Source organism: Nansenia antarctica (assembly GCF_963989245.1).
Source record: "Nansenia antarctica genome assembly, chromosome: 8".
NCBI classification, from domain to species: domain Eukaryota; kingdom Metazoa; phylum Chordata; class Actinopteri; order Argentiniformes; family Microstomatidae; genus Nansenia; species Nansenia antarctica.
The window spans coordinates 32,263,322-32,273,245 of NC_137678.1; positions in this window are offsets into that span (position 1 = coordinate 32,263,322).

Genomic DNA, 9,924 nt, shown 5'->3' on the forward strand with positions numbered 1-9,924 from the left:
CTTTCCTCGAGGTCGTCATGCCCATGGCCTCGTTGTCTAATTCCTCCTCATCCGAATGTTCGTCGTCGTGTGAATACAATTTCTCCCATTTGCCACTTTTTTTTTATGGCTCTTTGGCATTTTCAATTCCCAGTGTTCTTACAAACAGGTTGCTTCATTTTGAATAACATTCTGGTTAGTATTGTAGGATTAATTGATATGCTAGCAGCAGAGCTTAAATGTTGCGACCTCTTAGCCTCTCGCCATCACCAGAAGTCAGACCACACATTAGTTACTACAACACACTGATGCTGTAGTTTTTGTAGCTGTCCCGAACAGCAACCTTGTGCGCTCCTCCCCCCTCCCCGTCCTCCTAATGCACACCAGATCGACATGTGGTCGCTGGTTCGACTTTTATCTCCTGTGAAGGCGATAAAACCTTTAGCTCGGCCTCATAAAAAGAGCTGCAGTGGTGTTTGAGTCCTGATGGACTGCAGCAGCTCTATGGATGTTATCGGTCCCCTTGTTTAACAGGCTTGGGTGTGTGTGTGTGTGTGTGTGTGTGTGTGTGTGTGTGTGTGTGTGTGCGCATACGCAGTTGTCATTTTGTCATTCTCTCAGGTAGAAGTGGCCACAGATGCGCAGATGATTCCCTTCAACATCAAAATCGGTGGAAACCAACCAAGTCATGTTCCTCAATCGCCTCCATCCAGTTCTCCTCTAACGAAGCTACCCTCTCAATGACACCTCCTCCTCCCCCTCTCTCCCCTCCTCCTCCACCCAGCCCCCTCTCCACCCATCCCTCCACACCTGACACACCCCTGTCATGTCTTCTTTTACCCAAATGACTCATACTCCTCTCTTCATTAGCGTCTTTCTCCCCTTCTTCTCCCCCCCCCCTTGGGGGCCTATGGTCCTATAAGAGGGTGGTACCATCCACCGTACAGGCCCCCACACGCCCCGGTGGAACTCTGCTGCCCCCCTCAGGCTGGGCTGACCTGACCTCGGGAATGCCAGCCTCAGGGTGCCACAGCGCGCAGATGTACACACACACATCTCTAGCTTCGCCTCACCACTTGACCTCCTGACCTCTTCACCGCTGGTAGCCTGACCTCTCAGTCCTCCGTAGGCCCTCTACTGGTCTACTGGGCTCCCTCTCCTCCAGATGTGTGTCGTCCTCTGTCAGTCTGTTTCTTCTTCTCCTCTGCCACAGACTGTCACCGTCACTCTCGGTGTGCTCTCATGTGAGACGATGGTGATGACTCATTATTAACTCATTATTCATGATGCTTTATATACCACATGCTGCTTCTCTCTCTCTCTCTCTCTCTCTCTCTCTCTCTCTCTCTCTCTCTCTCTCTCTCTCTCTCTCCCTCTCTCTCTGTCTGCTCCTCTTTCCCCTCCCTCCCATTCTCCCCCATTCTCTCTCTCTCTCCCTCTCACTCTCTCTCTCCCTCTCTCTCTCTCTCTCTTCTTCTCTGTCTCTTCCTCTCTCTCTCTTCCTCTCTCTCTCTCCCTCTCCCTCTCTCTCTCTCTCTCTCTCTCTCTCTCTCTCTCTCCCTCTCTCTCTCTCTCTCTCTCTCTGTCTGCTCCTCTTTCCCCTCCCTCCCATTCTCCCCCATTCTCTCTCTCTCTCTCTCTCTCTCCATGTTATTCTCATTAGCCCTTCCTCTATACGTCTTCTCTCCTCCTACCTCCCTCCCTCCCTCCCTCCCCCCATCCACCCTGCTTTTACCTTTATAGCTCCCCGTTTTCCACTTCTCATTACCCTTGAGTTGTGTCCCCGCAGAGCCACAGTCCAGTGCCGCCGCAAAAATGGTGACTCTGTCATTTTTATTGCGCAGTTTTCATCCCGGTTTACCTCAAGGGGGGAGACACCGTCTGTCGGATTATTGTCTGTGACCCCACCCCCACCCTTGGCTGAGATGTGCATATTAAATTAGGCCACAACAAACATTTCAAAGGCCAGATAATGGAGCTTTCAATTTCAAAGGAGCTGTGACAGGGGTGGGAGGGGCCAGGGGATTGTGAGGTCAGAGGTTAGGTGGCAATATGGAGCCTCACCGTCGTGAAAACTCCATGTGTCCACGCTTTGCGAATACTCATACACCCAGACCATATGTTCAGGCTCGGATGGATCTATCTATTATTTAGCCCCTGGAAAATAGGAGTGTGTGTGTGTGTGTGTGTGTGTGTGTGTGTGTGTGTGTGTGTGTGTGTGTCTGTGTGCGTGTGTCCGTCCCCGTGTCTGTGTGTGTGTGTCTGTGTGTGTGTGTGTGTGTCTGTGTGTGTGTGTCTGTGTGTGTGTGTGTGTGTGTGTGTGTGTGTATGTGTCCGTGTGTGTGTGTGTGTGTGTGTGTGTGTGTGTGTGTGTGTGTGTGTGTGTGTATGGTGGCGTCCCTCCCCTATGCTTCTGCTACACAGTAAGCTCTCCTGCAGTGTGTCGTCCTGGAGCACAGACACCCAGTGACCTGCTCATGCAGCAGTCGTGTCCTTGCCTGTTTGTGTTCCGTCCTCCGGCCCTGCAGCTTGGGCCAACGTGTGTCTAGGAGATTATACAGACAGTCCCCACATTCCTCAGCTAATAAAACAGGAGAGGAGGGCTCAGATACTTAATAAAACGCAGGCCTGGGGAACTGTCTGTGTGTCTGTCTGTCTTTGAGATCTCTCTGTCTGTCTCTCTGTCTCTCTCTCTGTCTGTCTTTGAGACGTCTCTGTCTGTCTGTCTGTCTTTGAGATGTCTCTGTCTGTCTGTCAGTCTGTCTATCTTTCTTTGAGACGTGTCTGTCTGTCTGTCTGTCTGTCTTTGAGATGTCTCTGTCTGTCTGTCTGTCTGTCTTTGAGATGTCTCTGTCTGTCCTGTCTGTCTGTCTTTGAGCTCTGTCTGTCTGTCTTTGAGCTCTGTCTGTCTGTCTTTGAGATCTGTCTGTCTGTCTGTCTGTCTTTGAGATCTCTCTGTCTGTCTGTCTGTCTGTCTTTGAGCCATCTCTGTCTGTCTGTCTGTCTTTGAGATGTCTCTGTCTGTCTGTCTGTCTCTGAGCTGTCAGAAGCCATTGCATAATGACATAGCATACAAGGTGCTCAAACTGATCACTCACCTTGTCTGTCATGGCCAGCATTCTCTTCTACGCTGCAGTCTGCTGGGGGGGAAACATCACCAAGAGGGATACCGGACGGCTGGACAAGGTCGTAAAAAAGGCGGGTTCAGTGGTGGGAAGGAGCCTGGACTCTCTGGGGACGGTGGTGGAGAGAAGGACTAGGAGTAAGCTGCTGTCCATCAGGGACAACCCCAACCACCCCCTCCATCATGTCCTCGCTGGGCAAACCAGCAGCCGCCGCAGAGGGCGGTTCATTACGATACGCTCCCGGACGGAGCGATATAAAAAATAATTTATCCCGGCTGCACTAAGCCTGTTCAATGGCAACTAAAGTAGCAGTCGGGGTCAAGGCTCCTGAAATTGTATATATTATTTATTTTAATCATCATCATCACTTTTTAGTATTTTTATATAATAACTATAGCCATCTTTTTTATCCACTTTTATATCATGATCTCACTGTTTTTTATATACTATACATGGCTGGCCCAGTATTATTGTCTGTCCTTTATGTTGTGTTGTTATGTGTTGTTTTTAGTGGAGTGGCGTGGCAAAATGAATTTCCCCACGGGGATAAATAAAGTATCATTGAATTGAATTGTGTTAGTTTGAGCTTCTCCTGTGCATATAGAACATATTCTCTGAAAGGCGCTTCTTGAAAGGCGCTATATAAATTAAAGTTATTAATATTATTATTCTCACTAGCACACACAAAATGTTATGAAACGAAATTCTAGCATAAGCCTCTTTCAGCGATACATTACTCATATTTTACTTAATCAATTCAACATGTACAATGTTCACTTCAATACCTTCTGTCAAAACGACCTTGTCTCTACTCCCCCCTTCCCATCATCTGGACACAGAGTGTGTTTCTACTGACCGTGGCTGTGGTTCTGACTCACTGGACCGCACCATATACAAAGCTGGTGTATGTGTGTATCGGCTTATGTGTGTACCTCATATTATGAGGTACTGGGTTGTGTAGAAAAGTGAATTTGATGTAATATGCAGTCATACCCCTGTAGTCTTCCTTTCAAGATGGTCCAGTAAGAGTCTAGTTGGCTAGTCACTGAATAACGTTTTTAGGCCTAACTCCTTTCTTCACAGTAAAGGTCTACTCTTTACTTTGAGTTGCATTTCATGTACGAAAGGCGCTATATAAATAAAGCTTTACTTACTTACTTACTTACTCTTTACACCATCATCGGAGGTCTGAAATGGGTGCAATTAACCTAGCTAAATGCCTTCACAACAGTCGTTTAAAAGGGTACATCTGTGTGTGTGTGTGTGTGTGTGTGTGTGTGTGTGTGTGGTGTGTGGTGTGTAGTGTGTAGTGTGTAGTGTGTAGTGTGTAGTGTGTAGTGTGTAGTGTGTAGTGTGTAGTGTGTAGTGTGTGGTGTGTGGTGTGTGGTGTGTGTGGTGTGTGTGGTGTGTGGTGTGTGTGTTGACAGAGGCATTTCTGGGACATTTGATCATGACACATACAGGTGATGATGTGGCTGGGGCTGGTACATTCCTTTCCTGCGGTGAACTGTGTCTGGCTATCAAGTGTTTTTTCCATCTATGCTACTCATCCTTCTCTTTTTCTCTCTCGCTTTCCTTGACACACAATCACTTCCTGTCTCACACAAACACACACGCATGCACACGCAGACACACACACGCACACACACACACCTGCTGAGTGATGTGTTTAGCAGGTTGAAGGTGCTCCCCTGGGCCCTGTCTGTCAGTGGACAGAACCAAAGCCGTCTGAGTCGGGGGTTTTCTGACAGGCATCAGCCTCTCTCTCTCACACTCACACACACTTGCATGTACACACACACACACACACACACACACACACACACACACACACACACACACTGCGGACGGCTCCTGCTCCCCAGTCTGAGGAGGAAGGGATGTTTCTAGGGAAGGTCAAACATGAACAGCTGCTTCCCTCCTGAATCTGAACCCCCATCATAGTGATCGCTGTGGGGTCAGAGGTCAGTCTCACTCTTAGTCACCTGGGCCTTTTAGCTGAGACACCCGGATCAACCTGGAACACACTATGAGAAATACTGTAGACACACATACTGTACACATGGCAGCGCACATGCACACACACACACACACACACACACACACACACACACACACACACACACACACACACACTCACACTCACACTCACACACACACACACACACACTCTCCCTCTCTCTCTCTCTCTCTCTCTCTCTCTCTCTCTCTCTCTCTCTCTCTCTCTCTATATATATATATATATATATATATATATATATATATATATATATATACAGTATATACCGGTATATATATATGTTTTTTGGTAAAGATAGCATTGGTCTACTGTCTTAACATCATGCCATTGATCTAGTTTGTGCTTGACTGAGTTCCTCCTCCTGGTTGAATATGTTGTTCCAGCCATAGTGTGAGAATATGGAATGTTATGTGTGTATTTGTGACTAGATGTTTGATGTACTGTGTATGTGTTTGGTGTTGTCCTCCAGAGTAATTGGACAAACACTGTCCTCTTTCCCTCAGAATGTAACCTGGCCTCGTGTCTCTGTCCTCTGGCTTGGCTTGTATAAACAAACACTCTCACCTGCGGCTGGATGTTGTTTTCTTTTGTTGCTATGACAGCTCATTTCTCAGCGCGCAGAGTGTGTGTGCTCATAGGGTTGCCTCATTTAAGGAATGCATTGATTATGATAAAATAGTTGGCACTCACTGTGAGTGTGTGAGTGTGTGAGTGTGTGAGTGTGTGAGTGTGTGAGTGTGTGTGTGTGTGTGTGTGTGTGCATGTGTTTGTGTGTGCGTGTGTTTGTGTGTGTGTGTGTGTGTGAGTGTGAGTGTGAGTGTGTGAGTGTGTGAGTGTGTGCGTGTGCGTGTGTACGTTTATTTGGCTTTTGCGTGTGTGTGTGTGTGTATGTGATGAGAGTTGGCACAGTGCAAGCCTTTTATTGTTGGCAGGTGTGGGCACAGGGCCCTGGGCGTGTGGTTGGTGGAAGTGTGTCAGGATTCCTGCAGGGCACACTGCCTCGTACTCCTGGAGTGAAACTACCACAGGTGTGCCAGCACACCCAGCACACCCGGCACACCCGGCACACCCTGCACACCCAGCACACCCTGGACACCCTGGACACCCTGGACACCCTGGACACCCTGGACACCCTGGACACCCTGGACACCCAGCACACCCTGGACACCCTGGACACCCTGGACACCCTGGACACCCTGGACACCCTGGACACCCTGGACACCCTGGACACCCAGCACACCCTGGACACCCTGGACACCCTGGACACCCTGGACACCCTGGACACCCTGGACACCCTGGACACCCTGGACACCCGGCACACCCTGCACACCCAGCACACCCTGGACACCCTGGACACCCTGGACACCCTGGACACCCTGGACACCCTGGACACCCTGGACACCCAGCACACCCTGGACACCCTGGACACCCTGGACACCCTGGACACCCTGGACACCCAGCACACCCTGGACACCCTGGACACCCTGGACACCCTGGACACCCTGGACACCCTGGACACCCAGCACACCCTGGACACCCTGGACACCCTGGACACCCTGGACACCCTGGACACCCAGCACACCCTGGACACCCTGGACACCCTGGACACCCTGGACACCCTGGACACCCTGGACACCCTGGACACCCTGGACACCCTGGACACCCTGGACACCCAGCACACCCTGGACACCCTGGACACCCTGGACACCCTGGACACCCTGGACACCCTGGACACCCTGGACAGGGCCTCGCTGCTGCCTGAGCACATATACACCTGTACACTCACTCACCTGGCCCTATGGTACTGTTACCTGTTATAATCACATGCATATTCATATCTGTACTTAGTGTTTTATGCATTTGTACCATTTGCGATCTACCACAATAAGGTATTTTGGTGCCAATGGAATGGTATAATTCTGTAATAATATAGCGTGAATGAATTTATGTTCACAAATTTGCATGTCGAAGCAAAAAAATTAAATAAAATAAAAATTCCAGAAAATATATCTCACCTCTCCTTTTTTGGAGCCCAAGCTAAAGATATATAGAACTGTCGACTCTCACCAATTAAAGTTAACAGTGTGTAAGGAATTATGTGGCCCTAAGTTTCAGTTATAAAAACCTACTTAACTTTACTTAATTAAAGTGTGGTATGAGAAATTGTTACAATTAACAGGCTGGAAGTAGAACTGGCGGCTAAAGTAATGTTTGATTCATAACCGGGCTGATGGAAACCAGTGGCGCAAAGAAAAAGGGAAGGTAGAGAGAGAAAAATTAAGATTTCAGAATTACATTAAATCTATATTTCATCAAATTAGTGGTTTTTCGGCACTGAAAAGCCTTGAGGGCCGGAATGTTGAATGGCCCGGGTGTTCCAAACAGAATATTAATAGACGCTTCTGTTCTCACTCTCTTCAAATCGGCTTTGTTATTAATAATCGCTGGGCCTGGCTGGTGCTAATGGAGCTGAGGCTGGGCTAGTGCATGGTATTGAACTACTGAGGAGGCTGCAGTGGGTGTTAAAGACACTGTCATAGGAAGCTGTGTCTGCTCTGCTCTTTGGGGTCAAACGAGGAAGGGAAAGAGAGGGAGGGAGGGAGGGAGGGAGGGAGCTAGGGAGGGAGGGAGGGAGGGAGAGGGAGAGAGAGAGAGAGGGGGGGAGGGAGAGAGAATGAGAGAGAGGGAGGGAGAGAGGGAGAGGGAGAGAGAGAGAGAGAGAGAGAGAGAGAGAGAGGGAGGGAGGGAGGGAGGGAGGGAGGGAGAGAGAGAGAATGAAAGGGTCGGGGCCAGATTACCTGTAAAAACAAGCCATCGTACCGAAGGTGCAATTACCCATGATTCTCCTCATGTTTTTACAGCTCAGTGTTGAGAATGTTTGCCCAGCCCCGTGACATTCCTAATATATGACAGACCCCTCCCCTTTCAACATATCACACACACACACACACACACACACACACACACACCTCCACCTCCACCTCCCAAAAGCATTGCTAATTCACTCTCCTTTTTGTTAGTTTAGTCTTCCTCCTCCTCCCTGCCTCCTCTCCTCTCTCGCCTGTGAAGTGAGCTGCCCTCCCAATCCACATGATTGTTTTCTTCTTAGCCTACAGCTTGAATTTAATCAAAGCTCAATTCATACATAGCACAACTGATGACTTAGGGGATTTGCCTGCATTGAGAAGTGCAATTAGCTGTGGGTTTAGAGAGACAAGGCTGGTTAATATTCCCCTCCTCTACCTTTTCATTCTAATCACACCTGCTGTAGTTAGGCCATTTACTCGTTGTGTAATTGCGCCTCCGAAACCTAAATGAGCTTTAAATGGCGTTTACATTTGCCACTGTTATATAATTTTAACATAATATGTCCCTGTGGCACAAGGAGGGCTAAACTTTGAGAAGTGTTTAAAGCTGCGTAATAATGACACATTTTAATTGGTCGGTCTCGTGTCGTTTTAGCTTAGTTTAGTTATGGAGGTGTTGGTTGTCGTATTGTTGAAAACAGGCATATTTAGTAGTAGTATGTTTCATTAGCGTAATTTATTAAACCTAATTTTAGGTTTAATCGCTGTGGGGCTATTATTCTGCTATCGTTCTCTTGTGTCTTATACCCTGTGGAGTATGCAGGCTTGAATCATGCACGTGCATACACACACACACACACGCACACACACACACACACACACACGCACACACACACACCTTATCCCCCCCGAGTCTCACAGTCTCCACTGTCCTGTGACAGTCAGATACTGTGGGTGATGTACTGTATGACCCTCCCTGCACCCTGTAGTTACTGCTGGCCCACCCTTAAGTGTCCAGGAGGGCACTAGTGGTTCACTAGTGGTTCCCTTCAGTCAGCCCTTAGGCTCGGCCTAGGGGTCTGAGGTTTCAGTTTAGTCCCTGTAGAACTCCCTCACCCTCTTCCTCTCCCTGCCTCACCCCTCTCTCACCCCTCTCTCGCCCACCACCTAGAGCCCTATTCGGTTGTTAAGTCATGACGTGTTTCCGGGTCCAAAGTTGGCTGAGGCGCTCTCTTCGAAATGCCTCAGTAATAATAATAATTCATTATATTTATATAGCGCTTTTCCGAGGCTCAAAGACGCTGACAAATATGGGAAAAACATGAAAGTGCTGCGTCCCATGTTGTATGAATAGATCCCAGTCTAAAAAACGATTGAACTGCCATTCTACCGCTGTAGTACACTGGTACTGTGGTGCTGTAGTACACTTGTACTCTGGTGCGGGGAATTTCTGGTTTGGACCCGGAAATTGCTAAACGTCACGTTTGACGTCAGACTTAACAACCGAATACCCCCCGCCCTTACTTGGTGATTGTACTGGAACTGTAAAATGATAGTCATAGAACTATAAGGAATAGGATGTTGTTTTTAACCTTGACTATAGGATACTACACTATTCCCACACCATAAACCTTTGGTTACCTTTAACACAACTCATGCACGAATGCCTGCTCCATACGCATTCAGTGGTCCATTAATAAGTCATTTAAATCATGCTGTGTACTGTATGTGTTCTGTAGACTTCCCTGGTCCTCTACTATGTAGGGTAATACGCAGGATGTCACGTAAATTACCCCAGGATAGCCCCGGTCTAGCTGGAGGTTGACCCCCAGCCATGATTCAGGGCACAGGAGGGATATAGTGGTTTATATTATATAATATAGAGTGTGTACTTATCCTACACTATATCAATGTCTGTATATTACATGGTGGAATGTTCCAGTTTCTTTTTTTTTCTTTTTTTTTCTGGTTTCAGGATCATTTGCACTGTCTG